Source organism: Ursus maritimus, unplaced genomic scaffold (genome assembly GCF_017311325.1).
Source record: "Ursus maritimus isolate PB19 unplaced genomic scaffold, ASM1731132v1 scaffold_3, whole genome shotgun sequence".
Classification (NCBI taxonomy): Eukaryota; Metazoa; Chordata; class Mammalia; order Carnivora; family Ursidae; genus Ursus; species Ursus maritimus.
Genome location: NW_024425563.1, coordinates 99,496,207 through 99,502,206, shown reverse-complemented (window position 1 = coordinate 99,502,206; position 6,000 = coordinate 99,496,207).

The following is a 6,000-nucleotide window of genomic DNA, read 5'->3' as shown; positions in this document are numbered from 1 at the left end:
GGGAAAGAGAAGAAGGTGGTTTTAGCAGATTTAGAGGGCAGGCAGGCTTTCCTATTGGTGAGCTCACCCTGATGCTTCATGGAGAAGGCTGGAGGTCTGGCCCAGGTCACCTTGCACTGGAGAAAACATTTTCCACATTTATCAGTGTAGGTGCATCAGGGCCCAGAATGGAGACCGATCTTGTACTGAGAAGGCTTCCTATGACCCCTGGGCATCATGAAAACCCTTCACAAGACAGATTTCTTCTATAATAAGAGAAAGACATCTTATGTTGACAAATCATCAAGGGGTGGTTGAGGACTCTGACATATTCCATGGGTGACCCAGAGGAGATACGCTGTCACTGATGTTCTCTTTGTGAAGGATTTGGAATCCCGATCTCTTGGGTAACGCTATGAAGCATCACTGCCTTTTAACTAACGCGATGCGTTCCGTGTTAACCAGCAAGAGGTCTTTCTTTATCTCAAGAATGAAAGGGTGATCCTGGGCTTCCCAGGAAGGAATATTAATCTGGATTTTAGAGGATCCCTCTGTTTTCTGGATTTCTCCTTCCAGGTCTTAAATCTTCACTTGTGTATATTCTGTCCCACCTGTGTTTTCTGTTCATTTTCGCCTCATTTATTTTCTCTTCCTGGCTCAATTTACATTGCGGAAACCCAATTCTGGCTGTTGTCGTCATTGTTGTTGTTTTTACTGTTCTGGACACGTGGCTAATGCACGTTTCCTACCCCCCCTACAAATAAAGATGGTCTTATGGCAAAGTTCTTTCCAATAGAACGTGGACACAAGGAACACATGCTACTTCTAGATCTGGCTCATGAAAATATCCCATGCTCTTTCCTTTCCATCTCATGGGTGCATCCCGGGGAATGATGGCTTACAGCATGAAAGGACCCAGGCCTCTGGCCACCCACGTGGAAGACAATACCATCACTCAGCAGACCATTCACCTGGCTGGTATGGAAGGAAAAGAGTAAAATTTCTTGTGACTTAAGATACTACTTTTTTGGTGGTGAATCTATTATTGCAACTTCCCTACTTTAACTGATATAGATTCTTTTGTACAGCCAAGCCTTCGCATGTGTGGGCATCGTTAATACATTTGATTTTTCCCTGTGACTGTTCACAGTCATTATGCTGACAGAGTTTGGGTCACATAACTTCTTGATTTGTTCCTCAGCTAACATTTCACCATTCAGAACTATTTCAAAAATGTCTCTATGTCTTCTCTTTTTAAATATATTTTTTGACTGGGAAACATCCATCATCTGCCTTACCTGATAAGTTTTCTTCTCACTACTTTCTAAGCAATATATTTTTGCAAATTCAATCAACAAGAAAGGATTCATTACTACTCAAAGTAACTTTTAAAAAGAAAAAAATTCTCTAGAGGACACCACCCTAAATTTCTCACAGATTTATATTCTTTCATTTATTGCTAAGTAGATTAATAAAAGGTTCAGTGTGAAGACGGGATTCAAGTTCTCATATAGTCTTTCCCTGCCATTCCTCCACCAGTGAGGAGGAGTCTCCCTGAAATTGCCACATATTTTACAGGGTAAAATAGCACAGCCCATCGCCAAACTCATCCCTGTGCCTTTACTAGACAAGGGTCAACTTGAAGGGGGCTGCAGGAGCTCCATGTTTCCCAGTAGATCTCTGAGCATCCTCCCAGCACAGCACAGCATCTGGCACAGGGATTACCAGCAAAGCAACATGAAGCCAATGAATGCACGTCCACACCCATTATCACCGATGCCATAAATCAACGTCCATCTGCGTCAATCATTGAGAGCATAGTAATCGGCAAGTCTGTGTGGGGTACAAAGTGCCCAATATGCCTCTTGACTCTACCTCCTGTCTGAGATTTGTTACCACAAATGTGCTGGAGAACATGATCTCTTCTAAACTGCAGACCTGCCCCTCCTGAGTCTGCTCACCCTTTGGGATATTGGAATTGGAGGAAGCCAGTGAGACAAGCCCTGCTGACATCAGTCACTCACTGCAGGGCTGGGAATAGCTGCCACCAAGTACAAATCAAAGATCCCCAATTCCAAACCAGGTTGTTGGTTCCACTGAATCCCAAATGAACCGTGGATTTGAGTTCTACAGACATTAAGTTCCTTACAGGGGCTGGCAGCATTGGGAATACTTTCTTTCTCTGCACCCGACAGGAGACTTTTCTTTGTGGCTGTGATACCTCATTTTCCCCTTTATCCAGGTCACTGACTTGGCTCCCAGCCAAACAAGTTCCCCTTGCTCAGAAGAACCGGAGTTGCTTAGCAGGGTGGGAACCCCCAATGGGCAGAAGTCAGGGGCCCAGCAGTAGAGGGAGCCCTTTCCTCACCCTAATTGCTCCCTGCAAGACAGGTGTCCAGCTTAAAGCGACCAGAAGGTAATGGAGAACCTGCTTTCAGGATGAAATCTTGGTGAGGGTGACTGAGGCAAAATGACTCACACTTTCATTCATTCCATCCCATGGGACCTCCTGTATTTCCCAGGGAGGTAATTCATCTAACTCCACAGCTAAAAATCACACTTGCCCCTAAACACAAAATCTGTTCCCACCAAAACCCGAGTAGACTCAGATCCCCCCCCATGGCATTAATTGATGTTTATCTAAATGTTATATAATACAAATACAAATAATTTATATCTTGGCAATAAAGATACAACATTATACCCATGTGATTATTATGAAAGCAACCCAGAAATCTTCGATAATGAATTGACAATTATTAGAACAACAGTCCAGGGAGAATAAGAATTCAGAACAATAGCTAGTATTTAACAGCATAATAAATAATCAAACTATTTAATTTGATGTGTATCAGCAGTAACCAATTGAAAGTATTGATGTAGGAAAAATCACATAACACCAGCAACAAGAATTACTTAATACGTAAGTATTTAACAAGAAATCTGCAGGGATTTTATTAGTGAAATTACCCAATTTCCGCTAGAAGCATGGAGGAAAACTTGAATGAATAGGAACAGAGCTCAATATTATAAAGATGACAGTTATCAGTAAACCAATTTTAATTCGTTGGGATTGGATCTGAATTCAAAATAGATTTGGGGCTAAGGTTTCCCTAAATGGTTCCATGGGTCTCTCAGTTTCTGTGCATCTTGGGACCAGAAGAATTTAACAGGGTTTGTTCCAGATTGTTCAAGGATGAAAGAAACCACCTTGGAAGATAAAGCGTCTTCCTTCAGAGGGCAGGTTTGTGTATAGCCCAGTATAAAAAGGTAACATCTCCCCTCAGGGCAAATGCCAAGCCCTGTTAGGAGTCCATTACAAAAGATCTAGTCCATGCAACATTCACCAAGGTACTTTGATGAAGTTTTTAAACTTAACAAAATAAATGAAATAATTAAAATCATACCGTATTAGAATTAAACTAGAACTCAGCAACAGAAACACAACAAAAGTCCCCAAATACTTGGCAATTAAACAATGCATTTCCCAATAACCCTGAGTCAAAAAGGAAATCTCAGAGGAAATAAAAATCACCCAGAACTGAATGGAACGAAATGCAACTTATCAAAACATGCAAACTGTGGCTGCAGCAGGGCAGAAAAGGAGACCTGCCCCACAAAATGTTTGCGGGTCAATAATCTAATTACTTTCTTCAAGCAAGTAGAAAAAGAAGCACAAAATAGAAACAAAGCAAGCACAAGGAGGAATATTATAAAGATAAAAGCAGAAGTAAATAAAATCAAAAACAGGGAAACAATAGAGGAACCCAATGAAACACAAAACAATAAATAAATAAAACAAAATCAATGAACAAGATCAGCAGAGATGAAATAGGACAGAAATCTGCAGCATCAGGAGTGAAGCAGGATATGACTGCAGATCCTGAAGCCATTAACAAGGATGGGAAGGGGGCGCTGTAAACGACAGTATGGTCATAAATCGGAGAACTTAAGAAATGGACCCATTTCTCAAAAACCACAAACGACCAAAATTCAAAACAGACAATCAAACAAATAACCCTATAACCATTAAAGTATTTCAAAATTTAAAGTAATTCAAAATTTAAAAATCTCATGAAAGAATTCTCCAAGCCCAAATGGTTCTACTGGAAAATTGTACTAAATCTTTAAGTAAGATTAATGCCACAGTACAAAACCTCCTCCAGAAAACAGAAAAACAGGAAATACTTCCTAGTGTATTTTATGAGGCTAATGAAATCACAAAATATAACAGTGGAGAGAGCTCCACTGCAAGACTCCATAGAGGTAATTTTTATGTCTTTGAACAATCCCATAAAGCACACATGCATATACTTGAAGTTTAATATTATCCATTTAAAGACTGATTAGAAGAAAATGATCTCTTTTTTTTTTAAGATTTTATTTATTTATTTGACAGAGAGAGAAACCGCCAGAGAGAGAGGGAACATAAGCAGGGAGAGTGGGAGAGGAAGAAGCAGGCTCCCAGCGGAGGAGCCTGATGTGGGGCTCGATCCCAGATCGCGGGGATCACACCCTGAGCCGAAGGCAGACGCTTAACGACTGAGCCACCCAGGTGCCCCACACATAATTTTTTTTTAAAGATTTTATTTATTTTTGAGAGAGAGAGAGCACGAGCAGGGGGAGGGGAACAGACAGAGGGAGAGAGAGAATCCTGAAGTGGACTCCGTGCAGAGCCTGACACAGGGCTTGATCCCAGGACCCTGAGATCATGACCTGAGCCGAAATTAAGAGTCAGACCCTTAACCAATTGAGCCACCCTGGCACCCAGAAGAAAACAATCTTTTTAAAAAGAAAAATTTAAAGAAAATAACTTAGAAATTCAGCATACATTCATACTTAAGGATCTATGTGCCAGGGTGCCGCCATAGGGCTGCAACTTCAAGGAGTTTGTCATGGGTTTCATGAAGCAAACTTGACCAGGGCAGGTCATCTTGCTGTTTTGCACAATTACAATCAGTTAAACTAATTATCCTCAAATGTGTGGCATTAACTGAGAAAAACCATAACGGAATGTATTAACAACCTGAAAAGTGACTTCCTGATACTAGTGTACATGCATCTTCAATAATTTAATGCTTGGAAATATACTTCTTTATAACAACTTAGAAATAGCTAGTATCTTAAAACAAAAATGCACACCATAGGGGCGCCTGGGTGGCACAGCGGTTAAGCGCCTGCCTTTGGCTCAGGGCGTGATCCCGGTGTTATGGGATCGAGCCCCACATCAGGCTCCTCCGCTATGAGCCTGCTTCTTCCTCTCCCACTCCCCCTGCTTGTGTTCCCTCTCTCGCTGGCTGTCTCTATCTCTGTCAAATAAATAAATAAAATCTTTAAAAAAAAATGCACACCATATTAAGTAAGACATATCTTAGCCAAAATTAGTCATGAATCAACTTCCCTATTTATAGAATACAAGGTAAAATGATTGTCTTCAATATTAAGCTTCTATTGAGATTAAATTTAGTTATAGAACACAATCTCATGGCCACAGATGTACATTGTTTCACAAAATCTATAGAAAGACAAATAAGGAGAAAATTTAAAAATTAAGTGAATGAATTCTGATGCATAGGAAGTGCAAAAATACTTGGGCAGATTTTTTTTTCCAATATGAGGAAATATTCTTAAAAATATTTCTGTTTTTATGATATAATCTACCAGTTCAGTTAAACATGAGCACAACAGATTTGAAGGGTATTGTTATTGGCCCTTTGAACAAATGAAATTTGATCCTGCACAGTCTTTGTTCCCAATGGACTTTTCTGATTGGGAATCTGCTATTTGCAGCCCCTGCATTTCAGTTCAGGTTTAAATAGGAGGTTTTCCACACTAAGGACTCCAGGGGAAGAAGGCGTAGATAGTGCAAGGGACAGAATTGTTCTGAAACTGAAGTCCGAGTGGTCTTAAGGAGACCTTTCCACATCTGCTCCATGGTGGGGACAGTACTGGGACCTGGGGAAATGGTGTCAACAAAGTCTTGGGGACCCAATAGTAACTGTTCTCCAGGACCTAGTAAGT